At 38.1% G+C, this 14,338-nt stretch overlaps 1 protein-coding gene across 1 annotated transcript in view; it reads left to right on the top strand.

Annotated features, from left to right (window-relative positions):
* The window catches only part of AEBP2 (AE binding protein 2), a 95,619-nt gene that overhangs the window by 58,436 nt on the left and 22,845 nt on the right, over nt 1-14,338 (top strand). The window lies entirely within an intron of this gene.

Consider the following 14,338-nt stretch of genomic DNA (forward strand, 5'->3'; position numbering starts at 1 on the left):
AATTTTAAAACTACATCTGAAATATACTTCTAATCTTTTCTTTAGGGGCATAGTGAATAAATTAGTTGTTTCATTGTGTGGAAATATTTAGATGTCCAAACCAAATTTCCTGGTTATTGATTAGCCTCTGAGTATTCAGTCCCTCGTACTTTGCTGCTTATCTGACTTTGGTCTGATACTATTGTTAACACACCAAAAAGAATATGGAATTAAAATGAAATAGTTTTATAACTTGTATGTATACATATGTACACACTTGCGATTATGATTGGGAAATAAGTGTGAAAATTTTAATTTATGATGTTCATTCAGGGATGTCTGCTCGTCTATATTGTTCCTCCTAACGTTTATGTATGACATATTTGTGATAAGGCCCCTGAAATAATCAGTCTCTTATTCAAAATCCATCTTTTAGTTCAGCGGCGGGCAAACTGCAGCCTACAGGCACCCCCATTCACTGACGTTTGTCTGTGACTGCTTTCTCCCTATGGTGGCAGAGTTGAGTAGTGAGATCTTAGGGCCTGCAAACCTGAAAATTTACTATCTGACCTTTTAAGGAGAAATTTGCCAGTCCCTGATATATTTGATAAAATTTTTAGAAAAATAAACCTGGACCACACAACTTAAATTTTAATGTGACAGTGTTAATCTTGGTAATAAGCCAGTACGTTAAATTTCAGTGAAAGCTGTTTAATATACTTTACGGTAAATATTGCCATATTAGGTATCTGCAACAAATGGTGGTGGTTTTTAAAACTTTTACGTTAGATTTCTTAATAGTTTCATTTCACCATTTGTTTTTATATTTTGTTTTACTAAATAGGACTAAATGAGATTTTGTATATCAGATCATGTTTAAACCATAAGGCACATCTGCTCTATCCAAAAGAATCTTAAAAGTGGAAAATACTGTAAAATTTAAAGTTGTTTATTTTTCTAATAAACTTACTTTTTCATTTATAACAACATAGATTACTTCTGAATTTCAGATGAAAGGAAATTAAAAGGGACAGTAATTAATTCTCAGTGTGTACTTTAAGATTTGTTTTACTCATTGAAAGCATTGATAATCGTGTCAGTAAATCTTTGTAAAACTTTTTTCCCTTTCACATCTTAATAAGATGTTTCAAATATGCAAGTACTCTTAAAAGGATAGAATTTGGCACAGTTACTTAAAACTTCTTTTATTGTTTGCTATTTGAATTTTTTAAATAATATATGGTTAATGCAGGTGTTCGATATTTGAATAAAATATAAAAATGGGACTACATGGTTGAAGTCTTTAAAAGAGTGGGCAGGCTTTATAGTCACAACTTTTTTTAAAAAAAATCATCTTTAATACCTCTGCGTAAGTTCTCTAAAAGGCAAACAAAAATTCTTAGTTTAGGTAGATTTTTAACATGAAAATCTGATATATTTGTCTGTATAACAAGGCCTACGGTTGCGGACTTGCAAGGAGATGCTGATATATATAGTCTTTTTAAAAAAAAGTTATATATGTCATTTGAGTATTTTGGTTTTTTTGGAGAGAAGTGATACATTTTGGGGGGTTTCAATGAAAAATATTTTTCTATTCTAAAAAATATAGAAAGTATTTCTTAAAAGGATAAAATTTTGTTAGAAAATTTCTTACTTGTGTATTTTTCTTAATTCTTAAAGAATCTGACCTGTTGGAGGCTGTTTTGCAATTCCAACACTGCAGCTTAAATAAGATCTGCAGAGTTCTTTTTTTTTTAGGTTAGAGTATTTTGTCATTTCTAATGGTTATGAGCCTTAGTAGCCTTAAAAATGTAATGAAATGCTGTATTCTTATTTTTAATTAAAAAATTTAAAAAAAATATTTACATAGTCCAATTTATTCCCTGAATCAGGTTTGCATGGTATATAACACATAGGTCTATTGCTATGAAAATAAAAAGGACTTGTAAGTAGGTTACAGCAGGAATTGCAACCCATGTTTTTTTCTAGGTCAGTATTCTTTCCACTATACCAAACTGCTTTTCACAGTGTGAGAGAGGAAATACATGTACTTTGTAATACTGCTATGAAGTTGCTTTCAGTGTCCACCATAGCCAGTCCCTAGCATGATGTCTCTCAGATACTCATTGAATGAGAATTATAGGTGAGTACTTGTTATAGTAAGGTCTTTTGGAGAGTTATGGCCATTAGACACTAGTAGGGTTAAGCAACCTGGCTTAAACCACGTAATTGTTACATAACTTTTCATATGAACCTATAAAGGGAGCTATTCTACAGCTTGTCTAAACATTCGCAGTGTAAAGGATTATTGATGTTATATTTTTACGTACTCAATTGTAACCATTTTTGGTTTATTTAATTTTGTTAAAAATGTCCTCAATCTTGTTTATAGTAGAGCTGTATTTTTTAATGAGATCCCAGTTGTGTTTATGATATGATGAACATTTTTAAGCAATAGCACTTTTAAGGAGTTACCCACTATTTGATTTATTTGACTGTTTGTCATGGTCCCAGAGCATTGTCCCCCAAAGAACCTTTTTTCTTCTTCACTATTTATGTGCTTCTACTAAAGAAAAACCTATGTTTTACAAATCTTACAATTTTATTATGGAATTGTCAAGGATTTATTTATACATTCCTGTTAAAACAATTCCAGAAGTTCATTTATAGATGAATGCCTAATGGGTCTCGTGTAAGGTGATCACATGTTTTGGGTCTTTTTCCTTTTAGAAAAGCATGAAGTTTTGGGGAGAGTATGTAGCTAGGGAATAATAATTGATTGTAAAATTTGAGCATTTTACTCTTGATACCTGGGTCCAATGCAAGTAGTTCAGAATAAACGTTGAGTGTTGGAAAAGAGTGGGTTGGAAGATTCCCAGCTTATGTCTTCTTGAGTTTCATAAATTAAGAGAACCTAATTGTTATTTTCTTAATACTTGCATATCTGTTTAATACCTGTATGATATCTTTAAAAGATTGCAGTAAGTGTCCTAAATGTCATTCTTTGTAGAAGTTGAGTGCTTGAGTTTCTGTTTCTTCTTTTCCTTATATGTTCTCCTCTAAATAACCCAAACTATCTAATTTCTTTTTTAAATGTAGTTCAGAATAGTCAGCAGTTCGTTAAAAATTTCTCTTAAACATCAGTAATATTTTAAAAAATAGTTTCTTTGTTATTAAAATTATAATTGCCAAAATGAACAAATTAATAGTATAGAAAGTAGTGATAAAAGTGAAAATTCTCACTTTCAGCTGACTACGCTTTCCTGGTCTCCAGACTAATACGTTGTTGAATCCTTCCAGAACTTTTTTCCTGTACTTATGTAAATTGTTATACATGCACCCAATTCTAGGATTTGGCATTTACTCAACACATCCGTACAGATTTTTCTTATTACTGTTTTTATGGCCAAATGTGATGTACCGTAAATCATTTAACCATTCCCTGTTGGCTGACACTGAGATTGTTTACAGACTTTTTGTCATAATACAACAGCATTCTTGAAAATATCCTTGGAGACATATTTCTATACTGTAGTTTCCTGGAAGAGACTATTAGCCTACTTAAAGAGTTTGTGAGTTGTGTCTGTTGTAAAGTTTTGGTATTGCCAAAATGTGTCCCTAAAAAGATAGTGCCAACACAAACTCCTGTTAACTGGATACGAGTACGCTTTTCTTCACTGCACCAATACTTAAATGGTATCAATCTTTAAATTATAGTCAAGCTAAGGTGGAAAAGTGTGTTAAGAGTATGCGTTGCCTGGATTTAATTCTCAGTTCAACTGAAAAGTGACTTTGTGGTTTTGGGGAAGTTACACTTAAACTCTATGTGCCTATTTTTTCATTGTAAAATGGCGTGGTATTATTTACCCGATAGTTTTTGTTCTGAGGTTAAAATGAGATGTATGATCAATCTTTTTGAATGAGCATGACTTGTGTGCAATCTTAATATTTATATCATATTATGATCGCTGCAAACCCCCTCTGGATGTGATCTTCTCTTGCCATTGGAAGAAATGATCCTCGGTTTTTCTGGTTATTCTTGGGTAATAAAAAGTCCTCCATTCAGGTGTAGTCACAAATAATCTCATTTTAGCATCTTTTTAATTTCAACAAGTATATATCTTTTAATTCACTTTAATCGTACAGTTAGATGAGGTTTGACGGATGCACATAACCATGAAGTCACCACCACAATGAAGATGCAGAACATTTCATTGCCTCCCATAAGTTTCCTCATGCTTGTTTGCAGTCCGTCCTTCCCTCCCGGCCCCAGACCCAGGCAGTCACTCATCTGCTCTCTCTTACTGTAGATTGGTTTGCATTTTCTAAAATTTTATATAAATGGAATCATGCAATATGTACTCTTGTGTCTGGCTTCTTTCATTCAGCACAATGATTTTGAAATGGATCAATGAATGCTATAAATACATTTTCTGCTTATCTTGTGATAATGAACATTTTTCTGTATTTTTTGGTTATTTGTATTTTAAATAAGAATTGGGGACACTAAAAATCATTTGAACTCTTCTGACTTCAGATTATTTCAGATTTGCTAAATAAGTACAAAAGACTTCTGGGGTTGATTGGGCAGCATTAAAGGCATTATTTAAGGCAATTTTTAAATGAATTATTTGATCATAATTTCATAATTTATATCAATTTTTAAGGCATGGCTTAGGATGGAAGTTTTTAAGTATTTCTTTACACTGGAGATGTTAGAACAAGTATTTCTAGCAAAGAAATGTGCTTCTGTTGTATTAGGAATGTCATGAAGTTAGCTGTCAGCCTACAAAATTAATAAAATATTAATTAGATATTAATGTTAATAGAAAGCAAAATCTTAGAACATCTGCAAAGTGCAAGGCACTGTTCTGGATGCTCGGGATTCAGTAGTGAACAAAATAAACATTCGTGATCTCATGGAATTTAAAAGTGTGTGGATGGGAAATGACAAGCACTATGCAATGAGTAAAATGTATAGTGGGTCACGTGCTGTAAGTGCTACAAAGAAAAACAAAGTAGGGGAAGAGAGAGTGAGTGAGTTTTTGATGCAATTAATTGGGGTAGCTGGTAAGGCCTTAGTGATAAGGTGACATTTGCGGGTATATGAGGGAAGAGCATTCCTGGCCGAGAGAACAGCAAATATAAACACCCTTGAGGCAAGAGCATTTGTTTAACTCTCTGTTAGGTTCTTACACTGTCCCAGAGTGATCCCAGGTGTTGGTGATGCTGCATTGAACAAAACATTAAAAAAAAAATTTAGCTTCTTCGAGGTTCTGTTTCCTCTTGGTGTGTTGTAGGGCTGGGGTTAACGTAAAAGAACTTTATCTTTGAGGGGATGCGAAGCTGTTGGAGGTTTTTTTTAAAAAAAATATTGGCACCTGAGCTAACAACTTGCCAATCTTTTTTTTTTTTTTCCTGCTTTTTCTCCCCAAAGCCCCCCAATACACAGTTGTGTATTTTAGTTATGGGTCCTTCCAGTTGTGGCATGTGGGAAGCTGCCTTAGGATGGTTTGATGAGCGGTGCCATGTCCAAGCCCAGGATCTGAACCGGCGAAACCCTGGGCCGCTGAAGGGGAACGTGCGAACGTAACCACTCGGCCATGCGGCCGGCCCCTGTTGGAGGGTTTTGAGCAGAGAAAAATTATGATCTGAGTTATGTTTTACAAGGATCCCTCTGGTGACTCATTTGACGAACTGATTGTAAGAGGGTAGGGCCAGAGGCAGGAAGAGCAGTTAGAAGGCTATTAAAATAGTCAGTGGCTTGAACCAGAATGGATGGTGGTGAAAAATTGGAACTTGGGTATTCATTTGAAGGTAGGTGTGTAGAGAATTTGGGTGTAGTATGAGAGTCAAGAATGACTCCAAGTTTTTTTGCCTTAAGCTACTGGTAGGGTGGAACTGCCATCCAGTAGTGACAGAAAGACTGCAAAGTGGAGAAGATTTGGGGAGGGGTGAATTAAGCTTTGAATGGTTTATTTTTGGGGTACTTAATGACATCCAGGTGGGGGTTCCATGAGTCAGAGGGGAATTTATAGTGGAAATGATTTAAAGTAGAAGACGGTGAATGCAATTTACATAGTTTTTTTGAGATTTAAGTTGCTGCACCTTCATAAAGATGAATTTATCATTTCACCTCCAGTGAAGAATTCATAAACTTTTTATGAGTGTGGGCTGGAGCAAGTGTAGGACCCTTGGCACTTTTTGAACAAGCAGTGAGCAGTAGGAATTCAACCTAGGTCCTCCTAGAAATAGATACTTTTTGATAGGTTTATCTACTGCCAAATGGTAAAGAATGATCAGTGGTTTGAGTTGTTTGTGATAAAAAATTTAGGAACAGAATGACAGCTGTGTATCCTTTATGTCTTGTGTATCATATACCAGTTTAAATGAGCCATCTTAAATCTTTTCTGCAATAATGTGGGATAAGTAGGCATTATCGCTTGGAATAATAGGAATGGTAAAAATTGATCAAACACCAAGTGCCAGACTCTGTTCTGAGTGCCTCAGATACATTGACTCATTTAATCCTCATAACAACTGTGAAGCTGCTATTGTTCCATTTTATGGTGGAAGGAACAGGCACAGAGAAGTTAAGTCACATTCCAAAAATCACGTAGTAAGTATTTGGAAAAATCTTTTGGAGAGTTTGCAAATGATATCCCAGAGGAAATGACTTTTGAACTTGATATGGAAGGACAAGGTGAAATTTGCCCGAAGACATAGCATTTGCAAAAAAGACAAAAAGCTCAGTACAATTGTGTAAATATTTAGTACCCAGCATGTACTTGGTACTCTGAATAAAAATGAATACCGTGTCTTGTTCATACTTTGAGACTTGGGAGTAGGAAGAAGATTATGTTAACATAATTTCTCTAGTCGGAAGTGCCATGTTGGAGGTATGCCTGGAGTATCATGGAAGCACAGCATTTGGCCAGCACTGGAGCGTCAGAGCGGGATCCCCTCAGAAGAGAACTCAGAGTTACCTTTTAAAGAATGCGTGAGGCTTAGTGCTGGAGAATGGAGGGGAAGATGGAATAGTTTAAGACAGAGGGATCTCCGGGTGCCATAGCGTGAAACAGCCCGTGTCCAGGAGAAGGGGGAAGCTCAGAGTGGTGGGAGGTAAGTGAAGAGCCAGGGAGGGCCCGCTGTCGAAGGCCTTGTTTCCGCTCGCCAGAGCTTGGCCTTTATGTGAAATATTGATGGGGCTGTTGAAGGGTTCAGGAAGGGGACTGACGGTCGGATTTGTTTGGGTCACCGTGCCTCGTAGTGGATGAGAAGCTGGGCCTGGTGGAGTGGTGTTGGGAAGACTAGTCGAAAGGCTGCTGTTCTGGCTTCTCCAGAGAGGAGAAAATACGGAAAGGAATAAGTCATAATTTTCAAAGATGTTTAAGTTTTACTGAAAGGTAATTCTCCAAGATTTGAAGACGTTAGAATTCGTTACTGGGGAAATTAATAGATTATATTTTCTTACAGTTCTCAATCAAATATATTATCAAATAAATTCGGGCTTGGTTTGGGCCGAGGTAGGAGGCTAGACTAAATGAGCTTTCAAGCTCTGTGTTGCTTTGATTGTACCATTACGTGGTTTCTTTTAAAATGGGATCTGGAAAATGTACTAGAGTAATACAGAGTGCGATACATTGCCCATTTTATCTTTGTGGGAAGTAAAAGCATCAGAATGTCCTAAAGCACTTAAAAATGGCCTTGTCTTTGTGGTATGTCATATTCAAACTGGCAGACAAGTCTTGCCTAGATGTATTTCCAGATAGGGAAAAACAGCCTCATTAATGTAGGACTGAGCTAAAAATTAATTGTTTTTTGCCTCCAGCATTATGGCTTATTTTGTGACATTGTGCAAATTGCTTATGAACTTAGCAACCTAGGGAGTATTTCCTGAAATAGAGAATGATACTTGGTATAGAGAGGCTAGTGGTATTTATAGTTTATAGGGAAATTTGAACATGAGACAGGTATTCAAAGAAGGTTTAGTAAATATCAAATAATTGAAATTCTGTTGTCTTAAGTAGAAAAAAAAGGGAAAAAGCAAAATTTAAAAGTGAATCTTAGGGGCCGGCTGGGTGGTGTAGTGGTTAAGTTCACCCGCACAGCTGCAGTGGCCTGGGGTTCACAGGTTTGTATCCAAGGTGTGAACCTGCACACCACTCATCAAGCCACACTGTGGCAGCATCCCACATAAAATAGAGGAAGATGGGCATAAATGTTAGCTCAGTGACAATCTTACACACACACACACACACACACAGAAAAGTGGATCATAGTGAGCAACAAATATATGTGTAGTAGGTATTTTCTGTGGCTGGGAATATGGGCTAGCAGTCTGCCTTGGCCATATTATGAAGATTGAAGATTGAGGTACTTCTGCAAGGCGCTTTGTAGGATCATTTGCTTCATCCATCCCTTGGAGAAAATGTAAAACTGTTGATTTGGGCTCTGCCTTTTTATGTCCCCCCCTTGGTTTCACAAGGTTTCATGCTGTCATGAAGTACGGAGCACGATAGTATTTTTTAAAACTAATAAATAGAAGACAGGAAAAATTCAAAAGTAAGGTACAGCTGGGGTGATGTCCACAAAATGCATACTCTGAAATTTTAGATGGTTACTAGAGATTGGCCATGAACTTGTTAGCTCTAAGCTAATTGATGAAGCTAGTGTAAAGAGGAAGTTGCAAGATTCATAGTGTTTATAACTCAATCATTCAGCAGTTAGAATTAGCCCGACAGAGGGCTAGGTGAGTTTGCATCTCCTTCATGGTTAATCCTACAGTTAACATGAAATATGAGTTTCACTGTTTTTGTTTTATAAATGATTTACTCAGATAATTTTCCCAAGGCCATACAAGGTCGCTGAGCCTGGAGCTTGAACCAGTTCTGATTCTAAACCCAGAGATCTTACTACTATGCCTTTTTGATAAGTGATTTATTATTTGTATTTTATTTCTTTTTTTGAGGAAGATTAGCCCTGAGCTAACTGCTGCCAATCCTCCTCATTTTGCTGAGGAAGCCTGGCCTTGAGCTAACATCCATGCCCATCTTCCTCTACTTTACATGTGGGACGCCTACCACAGCATGGCTTGCCAAGTGGTGCCATGTCTGCACCTGGGATCCGAACTGCTGAACCCCAGGCCGCCGAAGCGGAACGTGCACACTTAACGGCTGCGCCACTGGGCTGGCCCCTGAATGTATTTTGCAAGGCCGTGTTAAAGGAATAAGCATCTCTGAAAGAAAACAATTAGTGTCAAGGAAATCTTAAACAAGTTTTGCTCACCTTTCTTTACTGCTTCCAAGCTATTTCTCTTTGTTAGTGCAACTCTGCTTGCCTAGGGATTGAAATTACTTTTAATTTATGACAAACAGGTAAATACAGTACAAAACCATTGAAAGTATTTTGTCTTTACTTCTTCCTTCTCTAATACTCTTTCTTATGCAGATCTGAATTTCTGACCTATATTGTTTCCTTCTGTCTGAAGAATTTCTCACAACATTTCTTGCAAAACAGGTCTCCTGGCAACAAATTCCCTCAATTTTTGTTTGGCTGAGAAGTCTATTTCTCCTTCACTTCGGAAGGATAATTTCACAGGATACAGAATTCTAGGTTGATTTTTTTTTTTTTCTGTCAATGCCTAAAAATGGCTAAAGATTTGTGGTCTGCAGAGAAACCAGTCTCTCTCTCAGCACTTTAAATATATCTCACTCCACTTTCCTTTATTGCCTGGTTTCTTTTTTTTTTTTTTAAAGATTTTATTTTTTCCTTTTTCTCCCCAAAGCCCCCCGGTACATAGTTGTATATTCTTCATTGGGGGTCCTTCTAGTTGTGGCATGTGGGACGCCACCTCAGCGTGGCTCGACGAGTAGTGCCATGTCCACGCCCAGGATTTGAACCGACGAAACACTGGGCTGCCTGCAGCGGAGTGCGCAAACTTAACCACTCGGCCAGGGGGCCAGCCCCTATTGCCTGGTTTCTGAAGAGAGCTGATGTTATTCTTATCCTTGCTCCTCCATGGATAAGGCATTCTTTTCCGCTTGATTCTTCCCAGTTTTTTCCTTTTTCTTTGATTTTCTGCAGTTTGAATATGATATACCTAGGTGTAGATTTTTTTGGCATTTATCCTGCTTGTTGTTCTCTGAGCTTCCTGTATCTGTGGTTTCCTGTCTGACATTGATTTCGGGAAATTCTCAGTCTTTATTACTTCAAATATTTCTTCTGTTCCTTTCTCTTTCTCTTCTGGTATTTCCATTACATGTATGTTATACCTTTGTAGCTGTCCCACAGATCTTGGATATTCTGTTCTCCTTTTTTTCTTTTTTCTGTCTTTTTTCTCTTTGCTTTTCAGTTTTGGAAGTTTCTATTGCTGTATCTCCAAGCTCACAGATGCTTTCTTCAGGCATGGCCCAGCAGAGTCATTCTACATTTCTGTTACAGTGTTTTTGATCTCTAGCATTTCTTTTTGATTCTTTTAGTTTTCATCTCTCTGCTTACATTGCCCATCTGTTCTTGAATGTTGTCTGTTTTTTACGTTAGCATGTTAATACTTATTCTCCTGGCATATTAATCTTAATTATTTTTAATTCCTGGTGTGATAATTCTGACATGCCTGCCACATCTGAGTCTGGTTCTGATGCCCGCTCTGTCTCTTTAAAGTGTGTTTTTTGCCTTTTAGTATCCATGTAATTGTTGAAAACCAGACATGATGTACCTGGTGAGAAGAACAGTGGTAAATGGGCCTTTAGTGATGTCGTCGTGAGGTGTCGGGGAGGGGAACGCTCTATAGTCCTGTATTAGGTGAGCCTGTGCCCCTGGGCTGTGACCTTCCCAAGTGCGTCCCAGTCTTTTTCCTTCCTTAGGTGGGGCGGGATGGTTGCAAGAGGGTGGTGTTGGGTGTTGCCCTTCTCCCATCTGGAAGACTCCCAGGTCAGTTAGGCATGGTAAAGCTCCAGTAGGGTTAGACTCTGGTGAGAGTTGTCCTTGAGGGCAGGCCTTGTTAAGAGTTGCAGAATGCTTTGGGTGTATTTCAAATGGTTACTTGTCCCCTCTTGCCAAAAGCAGGAGAGGACTTTACCTCCACTATGAGTATCTGGTAGGACTCGTGGAGGTAGAACAAAAGTGTATATGTGTCGGGGGGTGCTAAGACTAGGTCCCCTTAGCGTTTTTAATTCTCAAATTGGTTCACACTGAGCCTCCAGCAACTTGCCAGTTATAGTTGAGGTTTTCCTCCCCCCGTTCTGGTTCCCAAGGAGGTTTCTGCTCTGTGAAGTTGTGATTCTCTGTCACTGCCTGTCTCTCTCTCCAGTTTTGGGGGCGGTGGTTTGCCCTATGACCTCGGTTCTCTGACGGATCTAAGAAGAGTTGTTGACTCACAGTTCGGCTTTTTATTTGTTAGGACAGAGGATGACTTCCAAGCTCTGTACACGCCAGACCAGAAACCAGAAGTTCAAAGCATTCAAAATAATAGTAATCTGCTATCGCTTCGTCCATTGCCCTGGCTTCGTTACTGTCAATGAGAGTTAAGCATATGCCCGTGTCAGGGATGTGTTTTCAGACTGTATGCTGTGTAATTTATATCATCTTATGTTAAACATTCTCAGGTAAATTTAAAGTACTGTATTTCTGTCTTTGTAATTTTCAAGTTTTGTTTTTCCTCTACTCCACTCTATTCAAAATAGAGGAAGTCGACGAAAAAGGAGGAATCAAATGAGCGGAAAGGAGGGGTCAAATGGGATCGAGAAAATTCATTAATTCAGCACTTACTGAATTCCTACTACATGCAGTGCTCTGAAGATACAAGAATGAATCAAATGAAAGGCCCTGTCCTCATGGAACTTACGTTCTAGTGGGGAGGTAAGGGACGAGACAATCAACAAATATATGAAGTCAGTGATCAGGGCCATGAGGAAAAATAAAGCAGAGTGAGGACCTAGAGAAAGGTAGGGTGCTATTTCAATTAGCACAGTCAGGGAAGTTTTCTCTCGGATGGTAATGTTTGAGCAGAGAGAGACCTGACCAACATGAGGGACCAAGGCGTGTGGATCTGTGGGAGAAGCATGTTCTGGGCAGATCGTATAAGTACAGGGGCCTGCAGTGGGAGCAGGCTTGGCTTGCTTCCTAAACAGAAAGCCAGCCAGCATGGCTGGAATACAGCGAGTGCAGGCACACTACAGCTACGTCATGAAGGACAGGGATTGGCAAAGCGTCTCTGCAAAAATAGGTATTTTTTTATTTTGAGAGCTTTAAGATTTCTGTCACAACTACTAATCTCTGCCCTTGTAGCAGAAAAGCAGCCATAGATGTTACGTAGACAAATGGGCATGGCTGACATAGTGGTGAGGTGTGATGGGCATGGCTGTGTTCCAGAAGATGTTTTTTACAAAAACAGGCAGTGGACCAGATTTTGCACATTGGCCATAGTTTCCTAACTGCTAATACGGGGTTTCGTAGGCCGTTGGAAAGCACTTTGGGTTTTATTCTAAATGTGATCAGAATCACTGGGGGGTTATGAGCAGGTGAATGAAGTAATAGGACTTATTTTAAAAGGATTACTGGTTGCTTTCTGGGGAAAAGAATGTATTTGCCACAAAAGAGTGGAAGCAGGGAGAGCTATTGGGGGTTTTGAATGAGTGGGGAACAGAGATGGTGGCTTGAACTGAGGTTGTAGTAGCGGAGTTGGCAAGAAAGGGCGTTAGATGGAGAGAGAGAGAGAGAGAGAGAGAGAGAGAGAGAGTGTGTGTGTGTGTGTGTGTGTGTGTGTGTAGGGGCTAGACAAGGATGACTCTAAGGCTGTTTGAACAACTCACTAAAATGTAGAGTATCTTCCTAGTTTGGGGAACACTTCACAAGAATGAGATTTGGTGGAGGATTGGAATTGGGTAAATTTGAGATTCCTGTTAGACCTCTAAGTGCCGGAAATGAGTAGACAGTTGGAAGTCTTCCAGTTTTTCTTCCAGCGAGAGAGGAGGTGTGAAAATTGTCTGGGAGAGTGAGTGGAATAAAGAAATGCAGTAGAAATGCTACTCAACACTGAAATAACACAAGGTTTGTCATCGTAAATTTAAAGTGAGAGTAGATAACATTGTTGTGTACGTTTCCCCCAGCCATGATGAGTTGTGTGGGCACGGGTGTGGAGTTAGTTGAGGGTTGGATTTAAATAGTACTTGGATTTTATTAGGCAGGTAGAATGGAGAGAAGGGGTCCTAGGAAAATATGTGGTCTGTGAAATCCAGTTTGAGTGGGGAGTGAAAAATCAAGAAATCATAGGTCCTGATGAGGTTGAATTGTGGGACTCGTCGTTACTAGAGGAAGTGAAATGGAAAGGCAGGAGTCTGGTCAGAGTGGGACGCTTGAAATTAAGGTTTGGCTCATGATACATGAATACATGATACATGAATTGCTACTGAAAAGATCCAACATACCATGAGGTGAGAGTGAGAGTGTGATCATTGGATGTAAGGAAGTTGAGTAACTGAGAGGCTAGAGTGTGCCATTAATCCCTTTCTTGCATTTTGGAATCAGAATGATCATAAGAGTAATAGTGGAGTCCAAGACAGTAAGCTTGGAAGCAAGTGCAAACTCTTCAATGAATGTGAGTGATGGGGAGTGAGCTGGAAGATAGTTGTAACTGCTAATTCTAATCAGCTTTGTGACTTTGGGCCGAGTCAGTTAACCACTCAGTTGTCTGTTTCCTTATGTTTATAACGATGGGTCCATGACCCATTTTTATAAACCTGAAAATCTGGACTATAGTAGATGTTGGAAGAAGCAAGAAAGAGCTGGGAAGGGAAAGAATGGAAATTTCCTTCTAGTGCATTGACTATTTTTGAGCATTATTCACTTCAGGCATCAGTTTAATGGATCCATTGATCCAGAATATTCTTCAGTGGCACAGTCACAAAGTTGTCACCAAAGTCAAAAGGCCAAAATCATAAATACTTTTCAATTATTATCACTGATTTTTCTATCTCGTGTTAGCATTTGTCTGTATTTTTTAGTCTCTACCATAATGTTTTATATTTTAAAAGATCTTCAGTAAATTGTTAATGAATGTAAAAGACTTTCTAAAATTAACTATTTTTAAGAAGCAGTTTTTTACCCTTTATGCAAATATAGCATGATAAAAGTAAAAAGTAGTGGTTCTAATTCTGCATATTTTTCTGAAGTGTGGGGCATTTACAAATTTTTTGTATGTAAATAATTCTAAAGGGTGTAAACTCTTTCTGTTAAGAATCTTGTAATCTCTACTATTGACAACCAGTGTGTGTCGTAGCTAAAGTGTATTTGTGATAAGATATGATCAGAGTTATTTAAAACTCAGATCAGAAGGAAGCAGGAAATCAATCCATTTCCA

Source organism: Equus caballus, chromosome 6 (assembly GCF_041296265.1).
Source record: "Equus caballus isolate H_3958 breed thoroughbred chromosome 6, TB-T2T, whole genome shotgun sequence".
NCBI classification, from domain to species: Eukaryota; Metazoa; Chordata; class Mammalia; order Perissodactyla; family Equidae; genus Equus; species Equus caballus.